Raw genomic sequence first — 15,119 nt, 5'->3', positions numbered from 1 at the left:
ATGGTTTTCTGCCTACAGTCTTTTCCCATAATGCCGGTTCTTTAATCCTTAGCCGGTTAGCTAATCCTTCTAACCAGCTTGGTGACTGGGTCTACTCATGAAGTTTGGAATATTTTGTCTTGTAATTTATGTATTCAATATGTCATTTTGTTGTGTTATTTATTAATTCAGTATTTAATTGATATTATTTTCCTTTATATGAGATGAAGAAAACACTTGTGTATTATAGCCTAGTTCTTCCATTTATTTGACAAGATTGTAATTTCCAAAACCCTTGTTACCAGCAGTGGATAGGCCTACTTTCAGCAATGTAACTGCAAAAACAGGACGGAATTGGCTAGTAATTGACTTGGTATTCCTACATGCTCGGTTATGCTCTCCTAAAGCCAAGTCTCTTCATCAAATTGCAATGCAGGAGAATACATGGGCCACCAAAGAAATTCATTTCGACTGAAAGAAATGATGCCAGTGACCTGGGCACCAATAAAAAGGTTTGCTCATCTAAAGCAAAGTTCAGTGTTAATGTGACCGCTGCTCAGTTCATTATTAGTCCCAAGAATATTCTCTACAGGAGTAGGCCTACTTATTGCCTCCATGCCCAGAATGGAACTGGGAACTAAATATTTTTTTCCTTCTCTTCTACCAACTCATTTTCCCTGCAGTTAAAATAATGTAAATTGAGTTGCTTTTGAAAGCTGGCTTTGATCGTTTCCTCTGGGGAATTAAATTGAAAGTGTACTCGTGCTGCTTCTGACCGCTCGCTGAACCCCTGCTTCTGACAGGAGAGTGACAAGAGGCCAGATGGTAGAGAATGAGCCTTGTACCGTGGAGAAAGAGCCTGTCTATCTGGAATTTAGACCCATGGCTTTGCCACTGACAAGCTTGGAGTGTCACCTGAAGTATTACAGTTTCATCAGTGAGGGCTCATTTGGGGAATGTCATTTCACAGTCTCTCTCCCCCCCCTTCCACTCACAGCTCAGCCTCCCATCGATCTTTCTGGAACTTTCTGCCCTGCCGCTCAACCAGGTTGGTGAACTACGTCACTCTAGACCATGGGGGAAGGGGAGGGTGTGTCTTGATTATAATCCTGGCCTACCATCTGCCCACTCTGCATTTTCCTTTGCCTTGAAAGCATTATCTCTGAAAGATGATTGATGTTCAAGCTTGTAAATTTCATACAGGTGAAACTATGTCCATGTTTTTGAAATGGAACTCTCTGAGACATGCTTAGTTGGATATGAAAAGCACACACTGCGAATTGTGGCCCTAACAAAGCTGACTTATACCAGTTTGGTACATCCAACCATAAATCCCTTGGATTTTTTCTTCTTTATAACATTCTTTTGCAGCTTAAGAACTATAGAACTCTGCTTTCTTTTCTATCAGACAAAATGATTTAATCAAGAAAAAACATTGATTATCAATTTAAAACCTTGCCAGGCTATCAGTAATTTTAAAGGGATAGTTGCAGTTTTTAGAGCCAGGTGAGTTTCTCACCACGCAATGTAATAACGATGTCGCCAAGCAATTGCTAGCATGATCAATTGTCCTGCAACCATGAAGAGAAACTTTCGTAAAGCACAATCGTGTTGGTAAGGCAAGTGGTCCAAAAGTAATAAAAATAGTTTTTTGGCTATATTGGCATGTTTTGATTCCAATATATGTATTCATGCAAGCGAACATAGAACAAAGTGTTTAAGTTTGGTTTATTGATAGTGTCTTTGTTAAATAGCTGTCCGGTGGTGATTCTCAGCCCCGATTAAATCAGTGTTATTTGGCTAACAAAGCTAACGGCTAACAGGGAGTGAGCTGCGTGTACTGTATGTAGAAGTGCTTTGAGCCCGACTTGTCCCCAGTTTAGTAAGAGTTTTTAATGTAAATATTACTACATTTGATACGCATGGCTTTAGAATGGGTTTTGTTGGATACAGTGCATGTGTAACACGGGGGCTGTTTTGAAATGGTGTCCCTCGGGATATACATTAATGGCAAAACGATAATGGCCACCTCTCGTGTTTCATCAAATTTTGTCCTAAAAATAAAACTGTAAATACTAAGTGGAAAGGTGGCTAATGTATAAGAGTGTTTTTGAGTGAAGCAGTAAGAGAACACCGGAAAGGATGGGCTGGTGAGAGAATCAATAGTGGAGAGCGGTTTCCAAACATGAAGAGGTTTTGTTTGCAGTGTAACGTCGAGGGGAAAGAGCAGTGGTTATTTTGGTGAAGTCAGTAGCAAAAACACGTCTGATCGACTGAACAGCCCAATTGTTCAGCTCAGGCTTTTTTTGGGAGTCCTGGAATAGCATTGCATCTTGAAAGTGAGCTGGCCAGCTAGTTTGTCCGTAATCCGGGAATAATGATATATTGTCACGCTGGGGTTATTTTTTTTCAGAAGTTGTTCAATTTGGTGGAAAGCAGCGTGGAAGGAACGTAACTATTTTTATTTCTTAAAACTCTTAAGTAGAACTTTCTGAGGTCACAATTTATACAATTAAAATAAATCACATTCTTGTTGACTGAATTGTGGCTACTATTTAGTCTGCTATCAAGTCGTTTCCTCACATAATAGTGCCCTTTCAGTGCAGGCTAAATAAACTCGTATCACTGTTCAGGTCCCACTTAGACATCCCCCCCCCCCCCGCAAGTCATCAGAGCCTGTCGGTCTGGCTGAATGGGTAGGGCACAGAGGTGAATGGCCAGTTTATCCCTGAGTGTGTGGTGTGCTGTTATTCACTGATAATTTGGGACTGCTGTTTCACACGGCTTCTGAACCAACGTCCGCACTCCACCTCCTTTGCCTTTCTCGGCCCGTGGTCATGCAGGAGAACCGCAGCTCTCATGCCCCTTCAGGGTGGGTCTGCGGGTCTTTCTGCCCGGCTGCCCAGTGGCTTTCTGATCTCGCAGTGGTGGAAATTGGCAGGTGACAAAAACAAAATCGCACAAGCTGGGTAATTGCACAGAAGGGAAATGTCATATGGTCACTATGTGGGCGGTGTAGAAGAGGCTATTGCCTGCAGTGGATTGATATTTTTTTCTTTCACATTTAAACCGTGAAAAAATAGGTTTGTTTTGAAGGCATATGTTGGTTTTGGTTACAGACAGTTTGGCTAATTTCTTCACCATTAATGAGATCTGTGTTTGGAGACCCTTGTTTGTGTGAGGAGCCTCTTCAACACTATGGTGCATGCAAGTAGGTCAACTACGGGTACCTTTCAAGCACCATATTGCGCATGCATTATCCAGGCTGCCATATTCAGTCATTCAAGTGTCTCTAATGTGTCAAACTGTGTTTGTGCTGCTAATAGGAATGTGCTGAGATGGTCAAAGGAGCTCTCTCTCTTTCTCTCTCTCTCTCTCTCTCTCTCTGTCTGTCTCTGTCTGTCTTTCAGGTTGTCCAGTGTGGGTTTGTAATTTTGATTATTTAGCTTTGTTTTATCTTTGCAGCCTCACAAAGAAAGGGAAGGAAATCAGTGGAGGTAACACAATGCCCAGTGTGCTGGAGATCTTCAAAGATCTCTCAGGGTTGTCGGCACAAAGCAGAGCTTTGAGAACACTTCACCTTGTGCGGAAAGCACAATAAGCGGTGGATTTGCTGTGAACTGGAGGGTGGGTACATAGCACGAGCTTTGGACCTTTTTATCCCCTCTTTTCAGGGGAGACTTTAGATATTGCTAGTTTTATTTGTGTCCCTTGCAATAGTTTAATTTTATTTATCATTCTTATTTCAATGAGCATCTTGAGCATATTTATATATAAAAAATTGAGGTTTTTCTTTAATTTCTTTTGATTTACCTTCGTAGTAATGATTATGGCACAGATTAATGTGGCTAAATAAGAGATAACCCCATTGCCCATGAACAGCTAAAATGCTTGAGCTGATAAAGAAAGGAACTGCACAAATTCAGACTCTGCTCGCACTTCAAACCACTGAATGATAGTGTGCACTATCAGGACTTCCTGCTTATCAAACCGGTTGAAGCTCACTGAATCAGTTGAAGAATTACAAATTTTTGCCTCCTGCAAATGACAGTCATGGATGGCCAAAACAAAACCCAGTGTTGGCCACCAGGCTTTGGAACATCCCAGTTGTATAGTCTGAGGCTTCTAATTTGTTGACTCTTGAGACGAAACAAAGTACTACAGCACTGTCAAAGTGGCATTTAAAATGGCAGGTATCATAACACTGAACTGCCTTCTTCACCTTTTTTGTATCCTGTGTATGAGAAGCGGCTCTGGCAAACGCAGCCTCGCTCTGGGTCAGCATAGGCATGTTAAGTCACACATTTTACAGGCTTCATGCTATCAGAAAGATGACACGAACGCCATCAGCGGCAGATTTTTGAAGTGAAAATGTGTTTCGAAAGAGCCAGGATTTGTCTGAAACCGTGTTTTCATTTGTGTTGTTTGGCTGTGTTTATCTTCAGCCCAAGGCTGGCCTCCGGTTGCTTCTGGACTACACTGATGAGCTTGTGAAATTTTGTGTGACCATAATAGGGTTTGTTTTAGCAAGGCAGTTGATTTTTCAAAATGAATCTGTTAAGATCATTCTTTGGAATGTCTCGTCAGGTTTGGTTCATTCTGCTTAATGAATGCAGGCTTACTTGTGCTGAAACTTCAATAAGGCAGCAATGATGAACTGCAGCGGGACAGAGATGAGGTGTTTAAAGAATTATCTCATGCGTCTTGGGGCGTCATCATTTCCCCCCTCACCCCCTTGGAAAATGACCGTTTTGAGTGGTTCCCCCTTCACTGTAGAGTGGATTGAATGTGTAAGTGATAGATTGGCTTAACGTGCTAATTCGAGGCGGCAGCTTCCTCTGTGAATTCCCCATGGGGAAAGCAATTACATGCCTGCTCTGAACTGGGTCATCGTGTAGCAGGATGAAGTCGCTTGAACAATGCACCACGGGAGGCCACCAACAAAACACAGCTTGTTTCCTGTGTGCGAATCTCTCCTTGCTGCAGAGGCCATGAGTTGTGTCAAGCAATAATGGCTGATGACTAGCCTAGATTTGGGACGTTTGCATGGATGCCCACTGCAACTCTACGGGCTACATTTCCTGCAAGCCAAAGAACCTACAGCCACAGACCTTTGTTTAGATGAATTGGTGTCTTAAATTAAATTTAAGAGCATTTAAGTTGACAACTTCTAAACGGACGATATCCATTCATAATGTTGGCACACACAGTATGTATGTATCTCGAAAGGAATTCCACTCCCTGTGTGTGACCCAGCGCTGTCGTGTAGGTTTACTCGGTCTAGTGCAAGCCGGCGTGTATACGCCTCCGTTCTTTGGAAAGCTCAAACCTCTTATGAATTTGAGTCCCTGACAGGACTGCTCTCATTTCACATATCGGGTGGCGAGGATGTTTGCCAAAAGCTCCACTCTTGACTGGTGGTGGTTTTGACTCTGTTCTGTCTGACTCTCTTAAAGTTTGTTCTTGGATCTGTGGAGCGAGTGGACTGTAGTGCATTGCTGTCACTGCAAGCAGACTGTGTCTCTATAATGGTAGCCTGGTCAGCCTCCAACCCACATTGAATCTCAGCCCAAAGCCACCACAGAATTGGTGGTCTTGTGTGGCTGCAACATTTGGGACAAAATCCTTTTCTGACCCAAAACTTGAAAACTCTTGCTTTCTTCCAGAATACTAATCTGCAAAGCTTAAAATTCTGTGAGGGCATGAGAATGCTTACTTAATTGGCAAACAAGCCTGTGGGGAACGTTATTAGTTGGGATTTAACCCGCTTTTCTCTGTAAACATTGTACATTTGTTTTAGTAGGTAATCCCTCAAGCTTCAGGATGCTGCTGTGCTTGAAAAGATGTTGCAGTTTTCCGTTTGTTTAATTTGCCATACCTGTATTAGCAGTCTGATTTAATCAGTGAATAGGGGGCTAATTAATTTAGAGAGGGTGCAATTAACCATTTGTTTAACTTGTATTGAAAACAGATGCTGTAGGTTTCTGTCTGGGGAGGTGTTAGTGATAGCCAAGGCTTTAAGCCCTTCTCCTGTATTTCTGTGCTTGATTCCTGTACAAACAAAATGGAAAGCAATCTCTTTAATTACCTACAGTTTACCCACAAGCCCTACATTTTTGAGTGTGCCAAGAAAACCCTTGACCCTCCTGTGAAAATAACCAGGAAGAAGTTTCCGTTACTCTCGTCAGTCTGCCTTCTATTTTTGAAGCGAATATTTCCTAAGCACAATGGCGAATGTAATCATCTTGTACTGGATTTAAGGAAGGCAAAGAAAACAGAGGATGCAGCCATTGTTCTTCAGACAAATTAAGTGCTATTACAGCTGGCAGATCTTTCAGTGTGACTCACCGCATCGGAAAAAACCACCCAGCGCTCCACATACTAGCAGTGATAATTGTGTGTTCAGTGCGCCACATTACAGATAATAAGAGCGGAAGTATGATGTTATAGCAGGTCTGTGTAAAACCTCACAATCCTGTTATTGACCATAGGAGACCAGAGATTATTCTTCTTGCTCTTATTAGAGTTCTTTTTAGAGACTCGAGCCTAGGTCCTTCCTTTCCCAAGGCCGTTGTTTGATTTATTAATGTAATTTATTATTTATAAGAAGTCCAGTCCTGTGGAAGGGTATTTCATTTCTGCACATAAAGGTTGCACTAGAGAGAAGAGTCACTTCTGTGGATGGCCCTGTTTGCTTACATGCCTCCTTCTGCTGTTTGCTTTATGTTGCAAATGAGCCATGACCCAGCACTCTTTCAAAGCTATTTATTAATGCACAAGTCTGAAAGGGAATTTTAAGTGGTCCACGCAGGCCTGTCCTTGTGCTCAGTTGTGCGTGTAGCCTGGCTAGTGGAGAATTTCAGACGATTTAAAAACAAAACGAGCGGTGTTTGTTTTGCTAATTACATACCTTAAAATAGTCTTATTTAGAAACAAAAAAAAAACATTGTGTTATCTGGTGTGGAGACCTACCTGGAGTCTGTGGACAGATTAAGACTACTAGAGTGTGGCAGCAAAGGCTGACCTGAGAGAGGGATAGAGCCCACTGCAGTGTGTTTGTTTTAGACATAATGGTTGCTATAGCTACTTCAAAAAAGTACAAAAAAAAAGTCTGCAGCTGACATCTGAGGTGGCTGTTCTTCCCTGGAGCAGATCATTGACAGGAGGAGGCCCTTTTCTGTGAAGAACGCACTGGACTGTTTGGACAGCAAAATGCCACCAATGCCATACGTGTGTACGCCACCAGCACCGCCTCTGGACCAGTTTCCAGCATAGCAGGAAACGATCACACACTGATCCCTGCATAAGCCAGAGAAACAAGATTTACTTGTTTTTTCTTTTGGTGCACCAGCTTCCAGCAAAATGGCACCAGTTTTCCCAACAGTTTTACTGCCATTGCTTGGGTTGTGCGGTAGCTAAAACCGGTGTGGGTACTTTTTTTTGTTTTACAGTGTAAATTTAAATGTTCATACATTTATCCTAAATGAAGGGTAAACACCCAAACTCAGAGAGTTTCCCTGGTTCATAAACAGGATATGGTGGTAACTTGGTGTGGGTTAGCACACACCTGATCCGCAGTTTGGCCTTCACCGCCAATGGAGTGGATTTCCTCAAACCTGGCAGAATAAATAAAGAAAAAAGAAATGAGAGAATGGGTCCAGTGGTCACGTCAATGCAGGATTCTGTGTTTTTTATGCAAAAAAAACGAAAACGCAAGGAAAGAAAATACACTATTCTATAAACGTAGATGTTCTAAGGTCTTAAAAAAATGTTTTTTTTAAAGATTGCAACGGCTGATGACCCTGACGGTAACCACAACAAAATAATTACCGCTGCTTCATTCAGCCAATCATCTTTGGTGACTGACATTTGTGCTGTTTATCGATTATGCTATTTATATGGCTGTTGGTAGCATTCCAAGATTCAAAGAGAAAGCACTTCATTTGAATAAGAAATTGAAAACAAAATGTCACTGCCTAGCTAGCTTGCTGTCACAGCTGTCATTAGCAGTTTGTATTCTGCCACTGTACAAATCTCCTAACATGCAAAACTGGGTAGGAAGCAACCTGGAGAAATTCTTGAAATCTGCTATCTCTTCCCCCTCCAGTTTGCGACACAAATTCCTGAAAGCACCCTGTGCTTGTCGCTGTAGCAACCATGGCTTAACCCACATGGAACGCCTCCTACGCCTTTTCTGCTCTTTTTTCCTTCTCCGTCACAAACAAGACTGCGCTTTATAGAGCCAGTGCTAACTGGCTTACGTTCGGAATCAGACTCAGACATCATCTTCACTGTTCTCCAGCTGTCCATTCTCTTGCTGTGTATACACAAGACAGGTCAACTCTTCAGCCTTCACCTTGGTTTTGTTTACCATCTCCTGGGGTGGAGGTCGATTTCATGCCTTGCGCAAAGAATGCAAATGGGTACGAATGAGGAGGCCACGTCAGAGAGTTGGGACAGGTCACTCCAGACCAGTGCCTACGAGACCCCCTGTCATGGTAGATCTCCAGGATCAGGGATGACAATCACTGATTTAAGTGTGGCCTAGGCTACATTAAGCTTTAAAAAAATGTTTTCATTATAGTGCACTGCAGTGTAACCTGGCCTACGTGGTGGCTGAGGCACCAATTATTAGCGGGCAATGGTGTTAAATTTCAAAGACAAATGGACTTTTGTGCACTATAAAGTCTGATATAGCCAGATGTCTCCGTTGTTCGTGTGGGCGTAAATAGGCTCAGGATGTTTTCTCCGTAGCACTCTGTTGGTTGTATTGAGCAACATCTCTTTTATCTGGAGAATCAAAACGGACTTTCTAGGAAAGAAAGGAGCAAACAGCAAAACACTGCCTGCAGACATGTCTCCACATCTAACTCTTAATTTACTCTTTCATTTTATGTGCATTCTCATAGTCGGGATATTTTATGTCCATTTTTTAGATCACGACTTGCTGTATCATTGTGACTGTGTTGCTCTATGTTTCATTGAGAGTGTTTGTACTGTCTCGATTAATATTGACAATGCTTCCCTGACTATTACCATTCATTGAATAGAATATGCTTAATTCTCTGTTGCACTGTTACAGTTAAGCTTAATTATATCAGTGTTGTGCAACACCACCGTGACTCATTTCCTCTGAAGCGTTCATTTCATCCCATTTTCTCTGAATTTGATGGCTTCTGCCGTGTGATGAACCATTATCATTGAAGACGGGGTGCTATTTTTGGCCACATTTGCGCGATTAATAACATTGTTTACCGTCTCAAGTAAAGCACAGAACACTTCCAAACCTGCATCTCAGCATGACTGTTATTCCTTCCCCAGTGTAGTATTGCGTATCATTAAAAAATTGTGCTCCGGAAATTAAATGTTAGTTCAGGAATTTGTTGATTGTGAAAATTGTGAATAGAAAATGTACTGTAGAAATCGACCTTTCTACTAGGAAAAAAAACAGCCACTGCAAAATTGAGACTAGCTTTGTGAGTCAGAGCAAAACTAAAATAGTCAAAACAAAATGGTCCAGTACAGTTTAAAGAAAAATATATTTTATTTAAAAATATACAAAATGAATATTAGTCTAATTAGGCCTGTTTGTTATTCATTTGTTTCCCATGGCAGTCTTTAATTAATGTACAGTTTTAGGAATGAAAGAAATGTGAAGTGTAAAATCAATACGTTGCAATAATAAAAAGTTGTTAGCTCTAAATGGGATGTGACATTGGTTTTGTGGATTCTGATTGGGTCATATTTGACAAGTTCTGTGTTATTGGTCAGTGTTGGGTTGGTCTGAATCACAGCTGCCTATTGACATTAAAACTTGTAAAGTACTTACTTAATGATCATTGGTATATTGTGAAGAACATCTCTGGAAGTTGGGCAGACATCGTGTATCAGGGTGTCAACTTGGTCTGGGTCATAATATTCGGTAATCGGAGACTGTCAGCTGAGACGCGCTGAGTACAAAAATTTAGTATTAGGCCTATACCTTTGTTCATCTCCAAGATGTTATGTGGCTATGTTGCTAATGTTTCTCTGGTAATGTAGTATTATTTAGTATTATTGTCATAATACAAGAGTTTTAAATTGTGGAGAAAGTATCATGTCATGTGTAACGTCCTTAGGATGTAGGATGCAAATAAACACTTGTGGTCTTGGCACAAGCTAAATAAGCTCCTCATCTTCCTCTTCAGTCCGGATCATGTTTTTGCCTTGGGCCTCATATCTTGTTGCCAGTCCCCCCCGTAAGTCTGTCATTTATGGCGTAATGTATCATAGATGCTCTCCAGCAATCATTGCTCATAAATCAGACGCACCTGAGACAATATGAGATCTAGGTAATGTGGTGAAGTGGTTACACAATTTCAGCAGCACATGCTGGGTTTCCGCAGTATTTGTTGCAGACTTTCAACAGATGTGTTGCTATTAAGTTATGCTTTCTGGATTCTAGACTGCACGCAAGCCCCATGGCATCCTGCGGTTTTAAAATCCATCCTTTTTCTGGAATGCAGATTGACTGCTTGCAATGCTATGTCATATTACTACTTACTCAGAGCTTAAAATAGATTAGATTTGACTTAATTCTGCTTTTTGTTAGTGGAAAACCTTTGAAGCATTAAATATGTTATGTTGCAAACCACATTTTCTGCAAGTTTGTTTCAGCCATTCTGTGGAAATTAGATTCAGTCAAGGATTCATTGTCATGAGTTAACTAGCCTATATGCTAATGCTGATTTGAAAAGATAAACATAGGCTACATCGGTGAAGCCCTTTGAATTGTGTTTTTACTTACAGTAAATGTCAAAATCCCTGCTTTTGGGGGGGGGGGGGTGGGCTGGGGTGCAGAGGGTAGGCAATCAAAACCTTCAGGCCAATGATTTTTTGTGGTTATCTTGTAAGGATTACTTTACATAGTCTCTGCCAATAAACATTGATTTGCATTTTGTGGAAAACTAGCCTCTCTGAAATACTCCATGAAGCAGCCAAGACACTTTTTGGGGTGGAGTTTAATCTTTTCCCACTGGTATCATATGACGCTCAGCCATGAACTGCAGTAATTGTGTTTATGCACTCTGCAGTGCCTACGTGTTTCCACTAGAAAATAAACCAGCTTCTTTCGTTCTCCATTGACAGCTGAAAATTATCGTTGGTTTGTTTATGTTGGCTAGCTAGCTAGCTAACCAGTTTACAAGACATGCAAGTTTTTTATTTTTTTATTACAGCAACTGTTACTTTTTTGTGTTTGGTTGTAAATTAGCTCTAATCCGATCATGTCTTTACCTAAAATATCTTTGGCTAATAAAGTTTTAATTTCATGGAAGTGAAGGTTTTACCACTTAACATTGCTGTGTGTAGCTAATTGATGTGAGGTCTCTGCAATATTTAAAATGGCCCTTAGCCTCAATACATTCAAAAAGAATTTAAGGAAAGGTGGATTATTCTTATCAAATTTGAAAACTTGACCATAACAAACCCTACATGGGAATCCCATTTTTTTTTTGTTATAGTTAGCGAGGCTACATACCCATCTAGGTTTTTAACATGAACCAATTTCTATTATTGGTGATTTTGTAATGAAAGCTATTCATTAAGAATTCTTAAAAACCAGTAACTATGTTTTTATTAACGTTATCCACCAATTGCAATAATTCTAGTTATGTAGTAAATTAGCTAAGTTGGCAGAACTGCAGTATTCGCTAGCTAGCCGCAAACTAACATTAGCCAAGTTAACTAGGAGCAAACAAGTGGACCCCATCAAAAATCGTAGCTTTTCAACAACTTGTTCAGTAGCTAAGTTAATTTATGATGTGTGTAGATATCTTAGTACTGACATTAGCTGTATAGCTGACGATGCTCTGTAGCCACAGTCAATAGCCAGCTAACATTAGCTAGCTAGCTAACTGTGTCAGGTAAAAGGTACTCTGAGATAATTAGCTATAGTTGGCAAACTATTAAAAAGGGATGTGACTAAATGGAGGGTCATTTTTGCAGTACTTTCTGCAATATTAGAGGACTTCACTGATAGTGGTCCTGACATGACAGATATACGAGTACGCTCAGTATTGTCGTGTAGTGCAACTAATGAAGAGGTCTGCAGAATTGAGCCATATGCCGAGGAAGTCATCACTCGATGTGAGGATGAAATGGGCAACCTTTGTTCTCTCGGTGTCTTCCCTGTCAGCAGTCATTTTTGTTTGCGGCGCACTACCTTTTCAGACTGTTAGGTAATGTTAGCGAACGTTGTGGCGTTTGCTAACATTCATGGCGAACAGGAAAAAGATGGAATATATTTGAATATGTTCCCGAACGTTAGATATCTAACTAAATGCTCATATATATTGCTGCTTCTCCTGTTCAATGCTGTCATTGTGTGACACCACTATCAGAATGGCCTATAATGTGTAGTCAGCTCAGCTTGCAGCCCGCTGTTCCAATACCATAAGTAGGCACTCATGACTGGAAAGCTGAATCACCAGTGAAGGCCCTGTACAGCACTGAGCTCTGGCATTTTAATCACGATTTATAAGAACATGTCTATGTCAACCCCCCCCCCCCCCACCAAAGTTACCAATTCAGCAAAGAGCATAGGGCCTGTCAGTCTATGGATTTTAATAGCAAGTAATTACACCTTCCACTAAATTGATTGATGGGCAGTAGGAGGTTCAGTGCAGGTAGAATGCACACAGGAACAGCTAGACAGAGTGACTAATGTTTTTGCCTGCGGTGCACTCGATCAGCATCAGTACAGCGCAGTGATTCACATTTTTTAAACGGGATCTCTGTTCTGACAACAATTATATTTGATTGGAGCATGATTAGGATCCATTTGGACATGGTTAGCATTTTTTATGCTTTGGTTGCATGATTAAATTATTTTTAAAAGAAGTGTAGCATGCTCTTATTTCTGCCTGTAGGGTAAAATCAGAGCATTGATCAGAAGAATATAAGTAACTTCATCTGTAAGAGATCCACACACTGCTTTTATCAGTGAAGATGAGGCTCAGTGTTCAAACATTTCAGCGTATTGCTTTAATCTGTGAAATGTTATTGCACATTAAAACTCAAGTTCTCCAGTCTTGTAAACACAGCAGATAGTTGCCTAAGCCTTGTATAGTGAATTCTCTCCATAGCTCTAGATACTAATCCTGTTAGGATAAAAGCAATATATAGGCTAATACGTTTTATGGAGAAGACATTCATGCTTCTCCAGCATTTTCTAAAAGTTTGAAAAGCATAGCCTAATACATGACCTTCTCATCAACTGTATGTTTGTAGTGAATCTTGTTAAACCTGTTGGGTGTTCTTACCTAAATTCTGGAGGAAGAGTCACTAAATCGTAAAACGTGTGCCATGCGATATTTAGTCTAAAGTACTGTGTGTAAAATTCGGTGTAAGCTATGAATTGACATGCTTATATGGGTCTGTACGAAGTTTTAGGCTACCACACTGAATTGGGTGGTTAATTGCTTGTACATTCCAATATCAGTTTCCCTCTGTTTTAACAAATGTTAGACATAGGTTACACATCATGCTTATTAACTAAAACCTTTGTGCAGCCATTTTGTACATAGCTCCTGGTTGTTGGTGCTTGCAGATACAGTGTTCTAAAGTTTGTTGCCATAATATCAAATAGACCAGTATTGCAGAAATAAACAAATATGAAATGCAGTATAGAGCTTTAATTCCCTACAGAAACTGAAGTGAAATTTAAAAGCTAATGAAGAAAACGTGGGACATTTAGCCTCAGCTGTAGCCAATCATTTATAGATTTTCCTTTTCTTTCTAGAGTACATTTCTGTCATCAACTAGGATGAATTTAGGCTGCATACTGTCAGCAGAGAATATCAAAGATAGTTGTCAAAAAGAGTTATTCATTCCTCCATGTCTAATACAATTGAGTGTGTACATTGTGGCTTACATTTTTAACAGTCTGGCCAGTTTCGGTTCACAATGAAACAGAAAAGTGAAAGAACATTCCATGTTAATTTAAGGATTGACTGAAAGATGATCTGCTTTATTTTGGTGAGTGTCCCCCCCTCCCCTGACTTAGGACCTGTCAGGGGCTTCACCTTGGTTTTATCCCGGACAGTCTCTTCACAACATAAAATTTGTAACTGTCATGTCAGACACTTTCTGTGGCTTATGGTGAAATGCAATATTGGAATCACTCATTTCAGTTCTCATTCCTCCCCAATTTCCCTCTGCCGGCCTCAACAGGGCCCAAAAGGAAGTTTTTTAGATGACGACAGCGAGTGTTGGGAATGGACTTTGTTCTTCTGGAAGGGCTGGTTTGTAATGAGCACCGTATGCCATTGTGCTCTTTAATGCTTTCCTGTGCTGTTTGGTCATGGAAGGAGTGCTTCAAGAGGTGCCGGGCATGCCGGCAGCTGGTCTTTATTTTCATGCTTAGCTAGAGTGCGTATGGCACACATGTTCCTCTTCTCTGTTAGAAAAGTGCTCGTCATTTCATGATTATACTCATAGATGGCACGACACTGTTCCACACAGAAAATTTCCCAAACATTTTAGGGGCATGTGATTTGCATTGGACTTTTCAGTAGGTCAGGTTTTACACATTATGCTACAGGTAGGGACTTCAGGGTTTAAGGCCTAGACACGAGGTGAAGAGGTTTGTTGACCAGTGGAAAGGCATTACTTTATAAAGACTTTACTTGCTAAACATACAAAATGTTAATTTATTAAGTTGCACATGCCCCTGACCCATTTTGGCCTTTTTGAAACCTTGCACCATACTTTTTGGCATTCATCCAGTAGCTTCAGGTTGCACACGTGTAATATTCCCAGTGAAAATGTAAAGATCTTTGTGTCTGTGTAATGAAGGGGTTTGCCGGTGTTTCCATGACTGATTTCATGGAAGCCTTTGCAAGAGCAACGGCTGTTAGTCCACCTTTGATTTGGTTTTGGCCTGGAATGTTACGGCTGTTGGTTCAGCTGGATCACTGTGGTTAAACCTTGGCTCGCACTCTATTAGTCGTTGATATTTGGCAGATTTATTCCTCCCCTGACCTGCCATGTGGTCTTGGCAATTACCGCCAGTGATCGAATGTTTATGACACAAGTTCAAAATCCTCCTGCAGTTTCTGGAGAATCACATTGGCATAAGATACTGTTAAGGCATTAGTCAG

At 40.8% G+C, this 15,119-nt stretch overlaps 1 protein-coding gene across 2 annotated transcripts in view; it reads left to right on the top strand.

The window, feature by feature from the left end:
- Positions 1 to 15,119, top strand: part of znf609a (zinc finger protein 609a) — a 110,416-nt gene that overhangs the window by 15,568 nt on the left and 79,729 nt on the right. Inside the window, exon 2 of one of the 2 annotated variants that reach the window (XM_064313431.1) lies at positions 977 to 1,027. The exons of the other annotated variant lie outside the window; for it this stretch is intronic. The gene's annotated coding sequence lies outside the window, so the exon portion shown is untranslated. The remainder of the gene's footprint in view (positions 1 to 976; positions 1,028 to 15,119) is intronic. 2 annotated transcript variants of the gene reach the window in all.

Source organism: Anguilla rostrata, chromosome 16 (assembly GCF_018555375.3).
Source record: "Anguilla rostrata isolate EN2019 chromosome 16, ASM1855537v3, whole genome shotgun sequence".
NCBI classification, from domain to species: domain Eukaryota; kingdom Metazoa; phylum Chordata; class Actinopteri; order Anguilliformes; family Anguillidae; genus Anguilla; species Anguilla rostrata.
This window is presented reverse-complemented; position numbering and strand designations above follow the sequence as displayed.